The 21,768-nt window shown below is 37.4% G+C and overlaps 1 pseudogene; it reads right to left on the bottom strand.

Moving 5' to 3' along the window:
• Positions 1 to 223: 223 nt before the first annotated feature.
• LOC126261503 (5S ribosomal RNA) lies at positions 224 to 341 on the bottom strand (annotated as a pseudogene).
• Between the last annotated feature and the right edge of the window lie 21,427 nt (positions 342 to 21,768).

The raw sequence follows: 21,768 nt of genomic DNA, 5'->3' as shown, positions 1-21,768 counted from the left end.
TAAAACTAAACCAAACTCCATCCGAACAGGCCATGAAGGCCCAACGATACCGACAGGCCACCGTGTTATCCTCAGCCCATAGGCATCACCGGATGCGGATATGGAGGGGCATGTGGTCAGCACACCGCTCTACCGGACGTACGTCAGTTTCCGAGACCAGAGGCGCTACTTCTCAATCAAGCAGCTCCTCAGCTGGCCTCACGAGGACTGATTGCACCCCGCTTGCCAACAGCGCTCGGCAGACCTGATGGTCACCCATCCAAGTGCTAGCCCAGCCCGACAGCGCTTAACTTCGGTGATCCGATGGGAACCGGTGTTACCACTACGGCAAGGCCGTTGGCTAGTTTGTAATCTGAAACCACCAAATGACACGCCGAGTGTACTAGTAAGCGTACAATTAGTGAAGTGGTAGCTATAAACAAAAGTACTTAACGTTACAATCATAGGACATTGTGAATTATATGGAATGTTTTGGTCTGTAGTCTATCCACTAAGATGATGTTACGTGTGAAATACTTATTTAAATAGTTAGTCTTTAGGGCTGCAAGATGTGGATATTAGAAATGTACTTAACTGTATCCACATAACAGTTTAGAGACAGCAAAGTGTTAAAATCTTCCGGCAGATTAAAATTCTGAGGAACTCTTCACCTTCCACCCTCTGTCAAACATTCTGTGTATTTTCATGCTCTACACAAAAAGTCCTTAATACATGCTCGATTTGTACACGTTGTAATTCGATCGTGGTGGACGATGGCTAGCACGGTATTCCAGACTTTGCAGTGGAGTGTAGGGCTACACTGCGTTGCTGTTCAAATCAAGTATCCTCAAATGCCTCGCAATGGTAGAACAATGGCTTTAAAATGGCGAATATCGGTTTCTGAGAACCACTGACGCAAAGTTCTGACACATTAGATCAAGAACATACCACACTAAAGCTTCCTGTCAGATTAAAACTCTGTGCTGGACCGAGACTCGAACTAGAAACCTTTGCCTATCATGGCCAAGTGCTCTACCGACTGAACTACCCAAGCACGACCCGCAACCACTCCTCACAGCCCTAATTCCGCCAGTATCTCATCTCCTACCTTCCAAACATCACAGAAAATCTCTGCTGGAAGAAAGGATATAGCGGAGACATCGCTTGACCACTTCCTAGAGGTGTTTCCAGAATGAAATTTTCATTCGTCAGCAGAGTGTGTGCTGATATGAAGTTTCCTGGCAGATTAAAACTCTGTGCTGGAACAAGTACCTTTAAAAGGCAAAGGTCCCGTGTTTGATTCTCGGTGCAGCGCACAGTTTTAATCTGCCCGGAAGTTTCATATCTCCGCACACTCTACTGCAGAGTGAAAATTTCATTCTGATCCCATAGAAAATTTGCAAGATATACCGAGTTAATACAATGCATTTATACATCTGATTTCTGCTATCTTTCTAGTAAGTATTTAGGTATATTCAGAAGCTGGATACAGAATTTTCTCTTCGTTCTCAATTGTGATTATTATAGAACAAGACAGACTGGAACATAATACGGTATCGGCATCATGAGTGTTAATGATATTACAATTTACTTAGGCAGAGAGAGTTTCATAAAGGATATTCTCAGTGTGGGTCGTTTATTAAATTGTCAGCACCTGTAGGAACTGAAAAATAGGAAAACTGATGTTCATTTCCATCCACAAAATTTTATTTGCTGGAGAAAATCTGATACATACAAACACATGAAACAGTATACAGAAGGCAGTAAATATCACCTTTTTACTTTATCCATATTTCTTATTTTCTTTCTAGTTACCAATTAAACGCCATAGAAAAAGTAGTATAGTTGAATTATTCATTATCAAAATAATTTTAATTTTTTAAAATTTTTATTAACATATAATCTTATTTATGAACAGGGTAGCCTGTTAACTTGTACCAACAATGCAAATGTAAAATCAGCTTTCATTTTTAATATTTAATGGCTGAACACTTGTAAGGAAACTACACAATTTTAATAATCTGATACGAAAACACGATGAGCAGCTAAATTTTATTTAAGAAAGACTTCTAACTCATTAAGTCATAACGATGCGCCTTGACAATAGGTTAACCTCCGATATCAATATAGGACACCTTTCAATGTCAATGTTAGGACTATCATCCTGCGATTCACTCCAAGATCACTGGATTCACAGATGTTGACCTCCCTTCCTGCCCTGTTAAGCTGAAGGTCTGTGTGAAATTCTACATCTGAAATCTATTGTGGGATGTTTGAACGTCACACAACGGTATATCAATTGTGTAAATAGATGTTTTGCATATGTGTAAATTTTCCATATTAACAGAAACTTCGGTTAAATATTCTTTGCAATGGAAAAAGAACCAAAGTTTGCATATTTCACTTTTATTTACCTGATATCTAGTTTCGGGTGGCAACATTTTAAAATCATTCTCTAAGAGAGAAAATCAAAATTACAATCATTTGTGATACTGATAATACCAAATTACGTAGTACACATAAAAAATACAGAAGGTATCATGTCAACATAAACACACTGGAGAGGGAAAATGGTATTTCCCAAAATGTAGGAACCATATTAGGACAACAAAAATTATGTATAGCAAAGCGCTAATGAACAGTTACAGAGCATACAGATAACTGGCAGACTACTCCTCAGGACGTATCATTAGAAAAATTATATAACAGACAAACATTAATTATTACAATAATAATAATAATTTATTTATTTTTAGCACTATTAGCAGTACTTAAAATCACTAATATTAACCAGGGTCCTATTTGTAAAATAAGATAACTTACTAATGAATAAACACTTACGATTAAGACATCCTTTAAATAAAATGATTAACAACTCTTTAGTTGATTTATGTGTACCAACAAATATTTCATTTTGATAAAATTTTGGGTCCCTATTAGGATTACGTTTGGTAAGTCAAATCGCAACTGGACTATTTTTAGCTATACATTATTCATCAAATATTGAAATAGCATTCAGCAGTGAAGTAAACATGTGCAGAGACGTAAATAACGGTTGAATTAATCGAACTTTACATGCAAATGGGGCATCTATATTTTTTATTTGCATTTATTTGCATGTAGGACAAAGAACTTACTATGGATTATATATATATGCACACCTGAATAATTGGTACTTATTAATTTATTATCAGCAATTCCATACTTAGGAACAAATTTAGTGCAATGAGTGTGAGGAGGATTTTCTTTTGATAATGCAACATTAAATCGATTCTTTACATTTCATTTTGTATTACCATTTATTATTGCAGCTAAGGCGGCAATTCACTTATTCTTCCTTCATCAAACGGGGTCTAATAACCCATTAGGGCTAAACGAAGATATCGAAAAAATTCCATTTCACTCATACTTTACTTTCAAGGATTCTATTACATTTGTATTAATAACATCGTTATTAATTATATTATGTTTAATTAACCCTTACCTTTTAAGAGATCCAGATAATTTTTCATTCATTAGCGTTATTTCTAATCATCAAGAATACAACAAATAATAAATTACTAGTGAATAATAAAATTAATACTTCCAAAATTTTTACCAAACACAATAAAATACTTAACAACACCGTACAGTAAGGTACAGCAGTACCACATAATATCACAGAGTTAAATGCAAAGTTGCCACGCAAAAAGTCATTAAATGTGAACCACAACATTAACACTAAAAGAAAAGAAACAACAGGACAGTAAAAAAGAAATCATGGCTTCCAACGGTCACAAGCGTAAGTACTTTACCATAACAACCATTACAGAATCATATGAAGATAAGACAATTTTTGACACTTGACACACACAGCTAAAATGAAATGATCGTGTGGACTTTATTGGACGTGATATCCCTTCGGGGTACGGCCACTGTATGACAAGTCTTCTTAATTGACGCCTCTTCGGTGACTTGCGTGTTACTGATGATGACATTGATGATGAAGGACACACAACACCTAGACCCATGCCGGGAATCGAACGCGGGACCCCTTGCGTGGTTGGGGGTAACGCTACTGCTGCGTTACGGAGGCGGACATTTCCCAGGTAAAAACTGTCGTTAAAACAAAAAATTGTCTCTCATAAAGCGCTAAAAGTTACGGGCCGTGACGGCACTAAAATCACTTGTATGCTTTTAATCAAACAACAAGAAAGTATTACCAGATTCCCTTCCTGAGGGAAGACATAGCATAACTACAGAGGAAGAGAAACAGATGGGGGAGGATGGAGGGCTGGGAAAGTGGGGGTGGGGGGGGGGGCGGGAGGCAGGCGAAGCGCCAATATGGAGGCCAAGAATGGGGTCAGGAAAACCATGGGAAGAATGTAAATAATTTATAATCAACAATGTTATTAAAACTAGACCTAAAACGGCAGGTTATCATTTTTATAAGGACTACCGTAGGCTAACGGATTCAACAGAGAAACCATACATATACGTTCATCAAGACAAATCTTACAAATAATACATGCTAACAAAAAAGAACCCAACAATTTTTAAAATAATTTTGTGGTGGAGACCACATGATCAGCTAGTAAAACGAGCTTCATATTTGTTTCAAAAAAGTAAATTTGATATATACTTCTGAAAATGACAGTTCTGACGCAAAACGGCTATAAAGAAAGAACAGCGGAAATGCGAAATACACGAAGAGCGCACGTTTCAGTTGTCAACGAACGACAATGAGCACCCTGAGAAGCATAGAAACCGAAGAACAACGAAGTGAACGGACTGGAAAACCAAGAATTGTGACACAATCTTAGAATAAAAGACTGAGAACTCAAGCCAGCGATGAAAATATCACTCTACGAGTATCACGGACAAGTAATCAGTACAAACTGATGAAGCATTCCGCTATGGCCCGACGAAAGAATACAACAAACACAAAGGCGTTGTAATCTGGTGTATTTATGACATCTGCCAATTTTGCAACGCGAAAAAATTCGGCTAAGAAACACCAGGATTCTGTTGCAAGCACCTCCTCAAGAAATTTTATATTAAAAGACCGAAGAAACTCCAGAATAGAAACACTTTCCGCAAAATACAAAAGCGTACAATGCCTGCTTCCAGATGACTTCTTTAGGTGTCACGTAGATCAACACTAACAGAGATGAAACCGATTATGTTTCTTCCATTCAAGGACAAATCTGTCACAACACAGGAGCGTTACTACCATTACCGAACAAAGACCATACATTTCTGGAAGTGTATTTCATCGCAAGTGGAGAAACGGAAATTGTTAAACGTTGCACAATTATCAGTGGACTGGAACGAAACTAGTCCAGAATGTATATAGGATCTTTCACAAATACATTCAACTGATCCACTTATTCAAACAGCCCTAGGCCGAATGATTTCTGATGACTGTAAAGCTTTAATTCATGCCGACAAAAGATGACCTGGACTATGTGGCTGAGATAGACGAAGTCACCATCGTCATGAGCACAACCTGTGACAACTGTACAACGAAGAAGGGAAGCACTGCAACGCACTGCAGAGACACACCGGTCATAGGATGCCCTACAATATTTATTAATATTTCTGCACGGAGAGGACTGACACCATTTTAATGTGAAACAAATCCAACCTGAAAAAGGGGTAGAACAAACACTCAGATCCTCAACACTCGGCGTTTGTTCCAACAATGCCTGGTAAATATGTATAAGCGGAACGCATACTTCACATAAGACTGAACCAGAAGAAACAACGCACGGAAGAATACATTCCCTTTCGAGTCGCAACATAAATGACGGAAACATTGACGACATTGGAACAATGGTCATCTTACCCTCATCATACACAGGAAGGCCGAGACAAATGCACGAATGCACCAAGATGCCATGACCTGCATAAGAAAATATGGACGACCTGACATCTTCATAACATTATCATGCAACTCGTCGTGACCAGAAATCAAAGACCAACAAAGACACGGACAAGTCCAATGCATCGACACGACGCAATAGCCCAAGTTCTCCAATACAAACAAAAGACATTTATTGAAGTCATCATAAAATGACACATCCTTAGATCCGTTAGGTGCCGTGTACATACAATCGATTGTAAAAACGAGGACTGCCTCACTAATAAAACCACATATGGCTACACGATAGAATTCATCCCATGGATATCGACAAATCATTCAAGCTGGATGTCCCAATCCACAAGAGAATCCGAAACTGTCCGACTTAGTAGCGGAAAATATGATTGACAGACCATGGGGGCCATTAAACTCCAATTCGCCATGTAGGAGCAATGGAAAATATACAAAAAACAACCTAAAACCATACTTGGACGACAACTAAACGGAGTTCATGGCTATCTGAAATACAGAAGTGTATCCCTCTAAAACGGTGGCTTGACAGCAAAAATATGAATACGAGGTAGCGACGAACTGGAAATACGTAATCAATGGGTAGTACTAGTTTTCAAAATGTTATGACCACACGTAAACATAGGTCACCGCAATTCAGTGAAGTCCATCAAACATGTCTGTACGTATGTGAACAAAGGCTGTGACATGGCAGTATTGTAATCAAGCGGTGTGCTTAAGATGCTACAGACGAATAAGAAGAATATATCATGGTGATTAGCAGCAGTACTGAAATGCCTGGTCTAGCAGGGTAGAGCGTATTAGGTTGAGGAAAGGGGCCAAAATAAGTTGCTGTCAGTTGCACTCTACATACAAACTTTATTTATCAAAACACAATATAAAACAAGGATGCAAAACAATCAAAACTTTAATCGACCTACTTTGATTAACTTTATATCGGCTGAAGGCCATACTCAAAATCCAAGACACAATGCCTAAGCAAGAAATTGAAATACAAGGTTCATCTGGAGGTTTCACCCGAGAATATTTTCTAAATCGTCAATCTAAATAGGCTGAAGGCCCTAGCAATTTAATTTTAATGGAACTTGGATGGAGGCCACATATTGAGCAATAAGAAGAGTTTCAATCAAAAGGCAGAATGCCTTAGCTTAAAATATTTCATGCAAAATTCGCCTGAGGGCCCCATACAAAAGCATAACAACCTTATGCCTTAATGACAAGACAAGAACATTAATTAAAGACATATTAAAACTCGGCAGAAGGCCGCACATGAGTAAATAATTTAACGGCTTAAGCCCTAGAAAGAAGAGTTTCAATTTAAAAGGCAGTAGGCCTTATCTTAAAACTTCCCATGTAAAATTCGGCTGGGGGCCCCATATAAAATAATAACAATCTCTTGCCTTATGGGCGAGACAAGAACATTAATTTAAGAGATATTAATACTCGGCTGAAGGCCACACATTATAAGACGTATGCGTTGCCGGCGATGTGCGAGGCATGGCAGAGTCTCTGACCAGAGAGTAGTAGGTAGCTAGTCTGCGCTTGTCTGCGCGAGTCGACAGTAGTCTTGAGTAGTCTGCGCGAGTCGGCGGTAGTCGGCGAGTGTCGGCTGTGTGCTCTGCTCGGAACTCTGGTAAGGACTATGGAGGATGAGTATTGTTGTAGAAGGTAAAGAAGCAGCCTTGCGCATATCTAACAATGTATGTTAATTGTCATTTAATTTGTTCCAAAAAAATGCCCCAATAATAATTTTTACAATATAAAGTAACTTTTTTAAAGAAAAGCATTCATATCAATGATCATTCCTTCCAAGAATCAGAAAAAAAATATACGCCAGCATTGCCCGAAGCTGTGTCGAAAATTATTATGTAAGAGCAGATATATTTGCAGTTTTTATTGAGGTAAGAATTTTTGCTTTTTTATTCAGAATACAGGGCCGAAGGGCAGCCTTGCTGTCCTTATAAAATTTACCAGGTTACTAATTTTTTTATTATTATTTACGGGTTTACGAATTGAATTTTGAGGCTACATTAAATGTGAATGCGTTTCTGCACACAGACTATAAATGAGAGCCAATTTTGTTCAGAGGTTGCCATATTAGAAAAATTCATTTAATTATTAATTGTGTGGGGAGGTTACACTTGGTTCATGGTTCGTAGTTTCGTAATTAAATATTTTTGTGGGGAGTTAACGTATGGTTAATATGCATAAATATAAATATTTTTTTGTGGGGAGGTTACACTTGGTAACATCCGGCTAGGATCGTATTTCTTTGTGAATCTTCTGAGAAGTAGTCACATATCTGCTCTTATTTACTTAAACATAGTTTGCATCTGGCGCAACGTATTTACTAATTTGTCACTCTTTCTGTCACAGATCATCGGCAATTTGTTGCTCTTTGTTGTATTTGTGTTTGTTGCATTTTGCATTGTCCTTGTTTCATTTGTGAATAATTTTGATTTGTGTAAAAATGCCGCGAAAAACTGTTAACAGTACATCGCGATGTGTAATGTGTGAAATAGCCGACTCGAATAATTTGAATGATAGTATTTGCGACACTCAGTGTAATGATGATAATCCCCTAATTGTAGACAATCAGTGCGTACCGACCACTAATATTGATTTTGATCCTAGTAATGAGCAAATAAATTCAATTGTGTCGTCTGTTAATTTAACGACAATGGATGACGCGGCACGTTCTGTTACAATGAACGATGCCCAGCTTGACACACCCGGTTTGCAAAATTTACATAGTGAACAGACAAATTTTTCTAACGAAAATTAACAGTATACTCAAAGTGGGACAGATGTATTTGTTTCCGAGGTAGTGACTAACAGTGCACATCCGATTGGCAAACCTTTTCGAGAATCACAGAATGACCAAATGGTTACACAAAACGTGACTAGTGCAGGTACGCCATCAAACAGCACAGAGAATAGAGCCGATAATGTTGGCTGGGATCAAGTTATGGCATTATTACTACAAATCAGTGAAAATTTCGACAACCATTTCAAACAACAGCAACAATATAATGAAAATCTCAAGCAACTAATTAATGAAAGTTTCAAACAGCGGAAACGTTTTCAAAAAGTCGAACGAAAAACACGACAACCTTAATAAACAGAACAAACAACTTAGTGAACAGATTACAGCCGATACCGTGCAACGTCATGATACTAAGGAACAATTACGTGATGATACTAAGACTTGTGCTAGGAACAGTAGTGGAGAAATTAGATCTGTTGCACAAGAATTAAATAATATACATGTAGCCACAACAGAATCACTTAGAGATAAAATTAATGCAGTGACTGAACAACGTTCAGAAAACGCAACACAGATACGCGACGAGTTTAATTTAGTCACCAGAACTTTCACACACTCTGGATACGGAAATGGATAAGAAATGTGAACAACAGAACAGACAAACTGACGAACGTATTAAAGTAATAGAAATGAAAATGTTTTAGCCTCTAACACGGTACAGCATACGCCACATTCCGAACATTTGTCACACTCACACAGCCAGTGTAACTTAAGTAATTTACAGAGACTACGTGACTTAAAATCCGAAGACACAGACAAACAGATTCTTATGCAATCCTGAACCTGTTCACACATTCAGTGACGATAACGTTGATTATAAGCAATTTGTATCTGTAAAAAAATCTAAGGTATTTGAAAATGACAGAGCACAAGTACACGCTTTGAACTGGCTACGTCGTTTTATTTTTGTTCTTTCACCAGCTTGGCCTGTAATGCAGAAACTTGAATTAGCATGGGTACAACAATTTGTTTTTGAATTTTCACCGGCATTGCCTGTAACGCAGAAGCTAAAATTTATTTGTAGCGCGTAATTGACCTCAGGGGATTCATTACGCTTTAATGAATATGTGCCGTAGCGTGCACAGGGCCCCGAGCCGTAGTAGTGCTATTTCATCTTTAGTTTTCTGCACTGCTGCCTTCTCTTCTACTATGCTTTATATCTATTAAAACAGCTCTTAACTATCGCTCTATCAAGGATTAAGAATGAGTAAAGAAAATCGGATAAGACAAGTTTTACCGAAAGTGACATTTATCATTAGACGCTCCAGAAATGACAACCACGAGAACTTTAATACCAGACAAAATTTAATCATCAGTATGTGTAAAATTATCAGCAACAGGAACCTTATTTTGGTAACAATAGACGTTCTTCACCGTAACAGCATGAAAGTCAGCTGGTTAGCATACCTAACCAACAATGTAATGTACAAGGTCAACCAAGCTTTAATGTTTCGCCGCGTGCACGTATAGAATCAGCTCCAACAAATAGTAACACACGGCAACAAGGAAATAACTACGTACAGAAAACACACTATTTCAATTCCTATCGCAATGCACCGTATGGGAGTAACGCAGAGCAACAAGGAAATAACTACGTACAGAAAACACACTATTTCAATTCCTATCGCAATGCACCGTATGGAAATGACTATCATGACAGATGTAAAAATAATGAGCACAATTTTCAGCGTATGTTTAATAACAGTCGGTCTTATCAGCAGCAGAATCATCCACAACAACATATTATCATGAATGAACCGGACAGTAGATATCATCCCGAACGTAATACGTCAGGAAGAAGTAGCAGAACAGTACAAATAGTGGAAATGCCACAGTATCCTCCTGCAAATAATAGCATGTCAGATAGAATTTGACTAGATACAGTACAGGTTGCATCTTCCAGTAACGTAAGCAATACTTCAGATACGCAGAATCTTGTTCACGAAAATGTTATTTGAAACATGCCTTGTTGAATGCACCACTTTTATCGCACCCAGATCTTACCAGAAATTTTTCCATTGCCACCGACAGTTCTAACACCGCTTTAGGCGTACATATTTTTCAGGAAATTGAAGAAGATGGTTGTACAGTAATTAAAAACATCGCTTTTGCAAGTCGCATTCTGTCACCTGCTGAACGCAATTATTCTGTTACAGAACTTGAAACATTATGTGTTGTATGGGCTTTTACTAGATTTAGGCATTTTCTTTATGGAAGACATACTACCGCTTACACAGACCATAGAGCGATCTAGTTTTTACTTTCGGCTAAATTTACACACGACAGATTAAGTAGATGGAAACTTTACTTGCAGGAATTTAATTTTACAATTGTTCACATTCCCGGTACACAAAATATTGTAGCAGACGCACTATCCCGTTCTCTCAGCAACAATCAGCAAGACATCGCAACCAACTTCTGCAAAGCAAATTTCAGCGTCATGTACATTCAACAAGTTGCATTTGAAAATTTCATTTCGTCGTCATTACAAGACATTGCACAAGAGCAAAGTAAAGACAACGTATGGAAAGAAATTAAACACCTTTGGCAAGATAGGAATAATGTTACCATTAGAAACCATTACACTGTACGCAATAACATTCTGTTTCGCCGCTCTCATTCTGACAGCAACAATTGGTTATTATGCATTCCTGACGAACTTGTTAACAAATTAATCTGGTACACTCATTTAAGTTACGTACATTACGGAGCCAGAAAATGTTTTCTTATACTGAGACAGAACTGTTATTTTACCAACATGGAGAAACGTATACAACGAGTTTTAGCGTCATGTAAAATCTGCCAGAAAGCTAAATCAGACACGACTTCACATGCACCTCCGTTACATCCTACTGTACCGATTAAATTGAGACATATGGCCGCTGTAGACATTTTTGGTCCGATTCCCAGAACTAATAGAGGTTTTTGCTACATCTTTGTCGCTGTTGAACTCACTTCAAAATTTGTTACCTTCACTCCGTTACGCAAAGCTACTGCTAAAACTGTTTCGAAAGCATTTGTAAAACATTTTCTATTTCATGTAGGGCATGTGTTGAATGTAATTTCCGACAATGCATCACAGTTTCGATCTGCTATATGGACACGTATGTTGCGAGCTAGAAACATTTCTCCGGTCTATATATCCAGGAACCATGCTTCTTCGAACCCTTGTGAACGATTAATGAAAGAAATTGGTAAACTGTGTAGAATATACTGCCATAAAAAACATATTGATTGGGACACATACATACTCTCATTTCAGGATGTAATTAATTCCATACCAAATGAATCTACTATGCTATCTCCGTCTGTTATACTCAAAAATGTTGAACCACCTAACAAAATTAAAGAATTAGTAACCTTTCCTACATCTCATCGACTACGACACCATGAAATAATTGACATTGCGCCGAACAACATCAAACGTGCCGCAGAGCGCCGGAGAAGACAGCAAAAACAGGTTTGTAAACGCCGTGACTTTCACATTGGACAGAAGATATTAGTACGTACACACTATTTATCGAACAGAGGAAAGAGTAGATGCAGTAAATTTGAGCTTCTATACGCAGGTCCATATCGAATTCGCAGCATTCCTCACTCCAATGTAGTACACGTCGAAACTTGGAGAACCAGAAAAACCAAAGGGAACCACCACGTGTCGAACGTCAAACCTTTTATTGAATGAAAATACTTTATGATTTACCACACTGTAATGCCATTTCCTAATTTTTTATGACCGCTTATGCAATTATATCTATGTGACTACTAACTGATGATTGTCGTATTTTTTCTTGGCAAGTGCCCGGCAAGGTAAGGTTAGCAGGTCGCTTTTCTTGTCGTTACACATCAGACCGTGCACATTTTTCCAGATAAACTTACGTATCTTATGAATAATTATGCAATTCTATCTAGTGACATATTAATTTTATTAAATTCTCTCTCCATTAAAGTCTTCAATTCTCGCCTCTATTAACTACACAACATACAAGCTGAACACAAAGAAGGTCACATTTCTTGTCGTTATATATCAGACCGTGCATATTTTCCATTTTTCATGTATGTATAATTGCTTTCCTGTTTTGTTTGTATAAACCTTGTCGTGTGCAAATTGTTATGGGAGAGCTTAAAAATGTGCCAGAGTCTCCCCAATTTTGAGTTCAATGCCTTAACAATCACACTACGGAGGCCATCTACCAAGTCTCGTATTGATTGCCTCAGTAAGTGTTACAGACACAGCGAAAACCAAATCAGATATTGGAATAGGTTAATGAAAAGTTCCATGTCCGCAATTTAAAAAAAAATTTTTGAAAACTTCGGTTTTACATTCGAAAGTATGATTTCCAGTTTGAAACTGAAGAAACCTGCATAATCGAGGCCCAGTGAACTTAATGTCCATTATTTTCACTGAGACTGGAAAGTATTTTTATTTTTATTTAAAATAATGAAGTCCTCTTTTACTATGACCTACAAAATGTGTGTTCTGGACATGACAACTTACATGTATATAACTTCTGCTTAGTCGATTATAGTGTATATGATGACAGAGATTTGCTGACTAGTGTACCCTCAAATTGTAAAGAAATATGGCTCTTTTTTATTTTTTGTCCAACTAGAACTAAATTGTTTCACTGTATTTTATATAATAATTACTGACAGACCTACCTCATTTCGGATTAGCAGGCACATTCTGTACAAAAATACTCAGGCATGGTGGTAGCTGCATATATATCAAAGACAATATAGATTTCAATAATATACCGAAATCTGATAGCTTATTCAGAGAAAGAGACATAGAACTGTCAGTAGTAGAACTGTTAGTAGTAGAACTGCCAAATCAGAATACAGTTCTCATATATATATATATATATATATATATATATATATATATATATATATCACCAGGTGGCCATGAAAAAGCTTTTTATAATAATATGGAGGAACTGTTAGAGAATTTTATCCTGAAGAAAAAATATTTAATGTGCAGGGACTTCAACCTGGATTTCTCCAAATCCAATAAATTTAAAGATCAAATTAAAGATCTGCTGAAGTTCTTTAACTTAAAACCAGTTGCTACTAACCCAACCCACATAACTAGTACTTCTGTATCAACAGTTCATCAGGTCTTTATAAATACTGATACCCATACCTCCAACGTACAAACGTTCAACACTGGTTTTAGTAATTACCACGCCCAAATACTAACAACAGCTATTCCAGGAGACATAAAACCAAAAATCTAGAGCTAATGGCTAATGTCAGGAAGTTCAGTGATAAGAATGTAGATTAACTTTTGCCTCTCTCAAAAAGAGGAAACAGGGATGACGTTTACAGGTGACAAGTTCCATAAATTTATGGCCACATACAAACATTTATTTGAAGCAGCTTTTCCTAAAGAAACATCAGTAATAAATTCCATACACATTGCAAATAAATGGATCGCAGATGGAATAAAAAATCATGCCAGAATAAAAGAAAGTTAAATGGACACTCAGAGGACCCACAAATCTAGTTTGTATTTATATTTTAAATAATATAAAGAAATACTCAGAAAAGTCATATCGAAAACTAAAAATGACAAACGTATAGAAAATTGCAGGAACAAAACTAAATAAGCCTCGAATATCACCATAAAGTAACAGGCACTACATCATTAGACCACAAAAACGTAGAACTTCATGAAAATAACAATAAAATAACCGACACCACAGAAGTGGCTCAAAAATTTAACTATTACTTGACAAACGTAGCACAACACCTGATTACTAAACATTACAGCTCACATAAACACAGAAATACCCTACATTCTGATTAAAATATACACTGAACAGCCAAAGGAACTGGTACACCTGCCGAACTTCGCGTAGGGCCTCTGCGAATACACTGAAATGCTGCAACACAAGATGGCATGGACTCGAGTAATGTCTGAAGTAGTGTTGGAGGGAACTGACACCATGAATCCTGCAGGGCTGTCCATAAATACATAAGAGTACGGGGGCGTCAAGGTCTCTTCTGAACAGCACCAAGGCATTCCAGATATGTTCAATAATGTTCGTATCTGGGCAGTTTGGTGGCTATCGGGAGTGTTTAAACTCAGAAGAATATTCCTGGAGTCACTCTCTAGCAATTCGGGACGTATGGGGTATAGCTTTGTCCTGCTGGAGTTGCCCAAGTCCGTCGGGATGCAAAATGGACGTGAAGGAATGCAGCTGATCAGATAGGACACTTACGTGCGTGTCACCTGTTAGAGACATATGTAGACGTACCAGGAGTCCCACATCACTCCAACTGCACACGCCCCACACCCTTATAGAGCCCCGACTAGCTAGAACCGTCCCTGCTGTTGTGCAGTATCCATGGATTCATGAGGTTTTCTCCATATTTGTACACGTTTATCCTCTCGATAAAATTTGAAACGAGACTTGTCCGACCAGGCAACATGTTTCCAGTCATCAACAGTCCAATGTCGGTGATGACAGGCCCAGGTGAGGCGCAAAGCTTTGTATCGTGCAGTCATCAATGGTACACGAGTGGGCCTCCGGCTCCAAAAGCCCGTATCGATGATGTTTCATTGAATGACTCGCCCACTGACACTTGTTGATGGCCCAGCGTTGAAATCTGCAGCAATTTGCGGAAGGGTTGCACTTCTGTCACGTTTAACGATTGTCTTCAGTCGCCTTTGGTCCAGTTCGTCCAGTATCTTCTTCCAGGCGCAGCGATGTCGGAGATTCGATGTTTTACTGAATTCCTGATATTCACGGTACACTCGTCAGATAGTTGTACGGGAAAATTCCCACTTCAATGGTACCTAGGAGATGTTATGTCCCATCGCTCGTGCGCCGACTATAACACCACGTTCAAACTCACTTAAATCATAATAACCTACAATTGTAGCACCAATAACCGATATAACAAACGTTGTTCATTTATATAGGTGCCACCGACCGCAGCGCCGTATTGTGCCTGTTTACATATCTCTGAATTTGAATATGCATGCCAATACCAGTTTCTTTGGCGCTTCTGTGGCTAAATGACAGACATAATTCCAGCAATGCTTGAGCTCACAGCAAGACCGTTATTTTGTTTATAGAGATTCTTACAGTACAGATTTTTGTATGGCTTAATACTTAATCAAATAGGTCCAAGAATTCAATTATTTCTGCCACTGATAGGTTTTTGTGCTCAAGGACGTTTCTCTTGATTAGAGATTTGTGAGTTCTGAGTGGGATGTGTCTGTATTCGGATTGGCTATAACACTTGCTATGAAATGTGCTGGAGGAGTGACAATGATGTTTTGACTTTCATGTCTTGCCTGTTGTCAGCAACAGTTTACTACAAGCACTATGTGCTCAAAAGTATCCAGATATCCCCAAAAACACTCGTTTTTCATATTAGGAGCATTTTGCTGCCATCTACTGCCAGGTACTCCATATCAGCGACATCAGTAATCATTAGACGTCGTGAGAGAGTAAAATGAGGCCCTCTGTGGAACTCATGCACTTCAAAAAGGTCAGGTGATTGGGTGTCACTCGTGTACGCGAGATTTCCACACTCCTAAACATCCCTAGGTCCACTGTTTCCGATGTGATAGTGAAGTGGAAACTTGAAGGGACACGTACAGCACAAAAGTGTACTGGCCTATCTCGTCTGTTTGTATTAATGTACGGTTATGTATCTTTCAATGTAGAAAACACGAGAAAGCTAATAAATTTAATCTGACCACTCCTTGCAATGAAAATATACGAAATTTGTTTTCAGTGCTATTTTGTCCTAATAAAATTGTTTCTTATAGCAGTGCCAGGTATACATGGAAAGTTCAGTGAATGATCTGGGAAAATAAAGGAAAAGATAATTACAATTAAAATACCCTTAGTGGCTTTCAGAGTAATCACCATTAACTACAGCACACTTCAGAATGTGGTCGTAAGCCACTGGACAGTCAATAAATGCTTCTCATGGTATCTTTCCCAAGACCATGGTCATGCATTGATAAATATCCGCGACATCTGTATAGTTAACTTTCTCACTCAATGCAAGTGACTGTTCATAAAGGTCCTCCTTATTCTACAGCTTTGGCATCAACAGATTTCTTTCTTTTTACCTGACTTAAATGAGCCATGAAAGCTTTAGGCTTTGCCACTGCTATGTGACCACAATGCTTTGGGTAACACCACAAAAAGTGTTTGCTAATGTTTTCCAATAAATGTACGACCACTGTGAAAATGTTTTATGGCTAATGGTGAGTAATCTGAGGGATGGTAAAGGTATTTTGTTTGTAACCCGAGACCATTCATCAAGCATTTTACATGCACTTAAAAGAACAGATACTCAGCTATTGCTAGAAATAATTTATGAACACTAAAGCACTCTTAAAGACTAACACAATCTCTTAAAACTGATCCATGAATTTACTGAATAGAAAACTGTTTAATTTTGCACTTTCACAAGACAAATACATGTTTTATACTGAGCGTCTGATGAAAATTCCGTGCTTGTACTTTGTGTAGGAGAAAAAGGAGAAAAATGTCACCGACAGGAGTAAAAGTGTATTGTGATATACAGTGTTATGTAAACAGTATGAAACATTTAAGTGCGAAAACACATCACTGTTCTCAAATTATGTGCTCATAGCTCTTACGACTTTCTGAAGTAGTTATGCCAGCTGAGAATGAAACTTCAATGTTCCTGCAAGTTCATATTTGAGAAAGAAGACCCTTTTGGCAGTATTTGGAACAATGAAGCTGTCGTGTTCTCATGGTAAATGAGCATTAATTGTCCCATAGAAAAATAGAATTCCATGTGCTAAATGGTTAGAAACTTATCACATTATACTGTAGAACGGAGTTTAGACATGGTGAATCGACCTACATTAATTTAAGAAATGAAAATTTGGAGCTATTGTTAAGTATTCAGTATTAAATCATTTTGCAGCTACACTCATTGCATTATTAAAAACTATGTCTTCTCCTACACATTGCATTCTTAATCACAGTAAGACTTATATGTAAAATAATGGAAAGGGAATCAATCATTTGCAGCGGACTGAGCACGGAACACAGACTCAGCAGAAAACATGCATCAGTTGTTCTAGGGCAGTGATTGCCTTTCCCTTATTTTATATACTGCTCCAGTCAATAATTTTCATTGCAATAAAATAAATATTTATTAAGTCTGTCATTAGAATCTTATTCTAGACCTGTAGCAACAAAAACATTGAATGAATAGATGACTGATGACATAAAGACGTTATTGATTATGAAGAGAAACTACTGCTTACGTTACAGGGTATGGTGTAAACACAAAAAACAGATAAGTACAGTCCTTATCAAGGTGCAAGTGTTTGTATTCCTGTGGAAGGCCAAAGAGTTCGTAAGCTAATGACTGTTTGTTTGCTGCCATTGCTATTACATGTTTGGCAAGCAGCTGTCTGTTTTCACAAATCAGAAACCTAAGCACCACAGACTTAGGCAGATTTGAAAGTGGATTTGAACTCTTTATATAAGACATTATTTAATTTTTACTGTGTAAATAACTAGTCTCTTACACTATGCCTCTTGATAATGTAGCAGACACAAGCTCAGCCCCTCAGCCGTCAATCCAGAATTGCGTTTTCCATGGTTTCTCAGATCACTAGAGCAAGTACAGAGATAGTTTCTTGGTAAGGCCACTACTGATTTCCTTCCCTCGGATAACAACACATCTGAGCGTACTTCGATCGTTTATAACATTAGCTGTCAACAGGACATAAAGTACTAAGTTTTCTCTGTTTTAATATAATAATTTGTAATTATCATGAGTATGGAAACGACCAGAAATCAAAGTATATCCCAACTTTCACTTCAGCGAAAGCCAAACTAATACAGCTAAGTAACGTGTTTCAAATCATGAAGAGTTTTGACTGAGACCACCCCTGAATAGTAATATAAGTATTCAGATGAACGTATTAGATCAACTGATGGACAAAAGCTAAACTACCCTAAACCTAATAACAGCAAGAAACTAATCACATATGCTAACTGAAAAACTTCAAAAAATGTGTGCTAGACAATATAAGAAAAACTGTTGTTTGAACAGCACTTCTAAACCTAAAAGTACTGTATGGTACAACTAAACGGTTTATGACTGTTGTTACTGTATCATTGTATGTTGTACACATATAATGTAAAGTAGAAGATAGTAGTCACTATAGCGAGGGATGATTGTTAATTTAAAATTAAGGCAGGAAAGGGCAGAGTGGATGTCAGATAAATTTTAAGTAAGTAAATAAAAGTAGAACAGCATGCTAAGTAAACACAAGTTATCAAAAGAAAAACTGAGTATTCAGATATCTATGGATGAGTTACTTACAAATTTCACCATTCCTCTCCGACTATTGAGGTGAAGATTATGTGGGCAGGGCTGAAGCACTACCGCCTAAATTATGAAGGAAAGCAGGGAAGAAATTTGACTAGATCTTCATAACCCCTTGACTCAGTAGCTGACATCAGTAAATCAAGAACTGAGAATCATCTTGGCATTCTAATTTTGTTACACATATAAGAAATAAATAATAAATCATTTATCAAAAATTATAAACAAGATATTAAAAGTTTACCCACATAACTTAAAAATGTACAAAATAGAACCTGTCCATAAGATATGAACAATGAAGTACGAAACCCATTGAGTGTTGCAGTGCAAGCTGAGACTGTGGATAGCAAAACACACTTACTGTATACACATACATTGCCTTTTTTCACTCTCATCTGCATTATGCACCTTAGTAGCTTTGTAAGAATATATGCCTGACTGTATCAACAGCTTGCTGCTCGAACGGTACGCTGATCATACTTTTTGATTTGAAAACAAACATCTGAACCTAGTACCGATTACCTGGGCTACGCTACAGATTGTGTGCACAGCAAATTCATTTTTAAATTACCTAATTTAATCACAACTGGTATTTTGTGACGTGTGATTCTAGTAGTTTTTGATGAATTGGAATTTATTGAAAGTAGAGTCTACTTTCAATAAATTCCAATTCATCAAAAACTACAAAGAAGAAAGTTGTCAGATGCAGTGTGGGACTAGCACCCAAAGAATCACGGAGGCTTTGCTTCAAGTGATTAGAATTATGACAGTCTGTGATTTACTAGTGTATAGTTGAATAGTCTTTGCTGGATAAAATCTTAATAACTTTGATCGTAGAATGTCATTACATCATAAAAGAAGAGAGGGAATAGAGTTTATATGTCACATGATAGGCTAACAAAGGTCCTCAGCATCTAGAAGTATCTATTCTTATCTTTTTCAATAGATCATTAACAGAATTGTAAACGATATCAGACAGTTAAAAAAATTGTGAAAAATAAATCACCACAGTATTAGGCATAAACAAAATTTACGTTTAATGTAGTTCAATAGTCGCCTTTGTTATTAAAATGTCTTTCACACTATGATCAAACTATAGTAAATTCCAACATACAGCACCACTGTTCTTACTCTTTTCGTGGATACTGGTACTTAAATTCCGAAATTAACAACCTTTTGGAAATTTTGTGTAAACATATGAAACAATACAGAGGCCATTTGACGTCTCATGTTATAGAAATATATAACTTACTGGTAAGACATTTTAATTCCAAGCCGGCAATTACTATGGTCTCGTAGCAGTTATGGGTGTCTGTGGTTCGCCGGAGATACAGGCTACTGACAACTAACTTTTTGGTTACCTAATACTTTCTCGCTCTGAAATCACATCTCCTTTTGTAAATACAATGGTGTGATAAAGTTTCGGTAAAAATGTTAGGTATAAAAAATGCATCAAAGTACAACTGACGTGCTGTGTGTTAATACTGTATCGAACATTGCTACGATGCAGTGGTCAGCACAATGGACCCACATACAGTAGGGTGACGATTCAAACCCGCACCCGACCAACCAAAGTAACGTTTTTGTGATTTCCCGAAATCGCTCTAGGCAAAAGGAGGGATGGTTACTTTTAAAGGACACGGCCGATTTGCTTTCTCATCTACTTACAATCCGAGCTTGTGCTCCATCTCTAATAACCCCGATGTCGACGAGAAATTAAACCCAATCTTCCTTTCTTCTTCCTTCAAATATTTTCTATGACAAAAGCCAATTTCCCACATAGTGCTATTAGTTTACACTCTGTATAAATAACTGCTCTTCATATAATTTATTTTGGACCCATTTCAAAGCATTCGCGAATAGGGCTAACTAACATTCATCTACAAATTACACCCAATATTTCCTGTGGGAACTATTACAGACGCTTTGGATTTCACTTCATACCCCCGTAGTTTATCTTATTTCACTATATAAAACAGCAGTACGGAAAAACAATAAACATAACTTTCAGGGGAAACATTTTTCACACATAATTAAACAAATTTTCATAGAAACTTTAGGTGATCAACGAATGTGAGCCATTTCCAGTCTGGTACTTAATTCACTTTACTTGCACGAGGGTGTAACATAGCGCTTTCCCATTGGGCTTACAATTCTGATCTTCGTTGTTCGTTGGTGAGAGCTGGGATGACATGGTGGGGCTAATGCAAAACCATGTCTCGTTTATGTTCACGGGCCGTGACTATATACCAGAGACGTTTAGTAGATACAGAAAGGTTACAGATACGATTCCTAACGTGTTCATACTGTTAATTTATGCGATTATTATCCTGTACAAAAACCCACAGACAAGACAGTGAAGAGCCCGCGCTTTGCTTTACTTTGCACTGGAGCAAAGGATCTACAAAAAGAAGCGTCAATCAGAATTCCATGCATTTTCCTACGTTTAATTGTAGGTCGGCCTCCGTTCAAACATCTTATTCGTCATCCCAGGCATTAAGTTAAACTGCTCACAACAAAAAATACAGATATGTATTGTACTTTCAGTAAACATTTTCTAATACGACAGTCTTTTGAAGTGGAACAGATATTGACGAAACAAGTATACAGCTTTCAGCGCCATTATTTTTTTGCTCACAGCAGTAGCAATCATGAGCTATAAAATGAAATCTTTAGTACCGGTTCTAATGACATGTATGGTACGTATTATTGAGATTACAGTTGTGTTGCCCAAATAGGAAAG

Source organism: Schistocerca nitens, chromosome 5, assembly GCF_023898315.1.
Source record: "Schistocerca nitens isolate TAMUIC-IGC-003100 chromosome 5, iqSchNite1.1, whole genome shotgun sequence".
Classification (NCBI taxonomy): Eukaryota; Metazoa; Arthropoda; class Insecta; order Orthoptera; family Acrididae; genus Schistocerca; species Schistocerca nitens.
The sequence above is the reverse complement of the archived record's forward strand: the minus strand, read 5'-3'. Positions and strand labels throughout refer to the sequence as shown.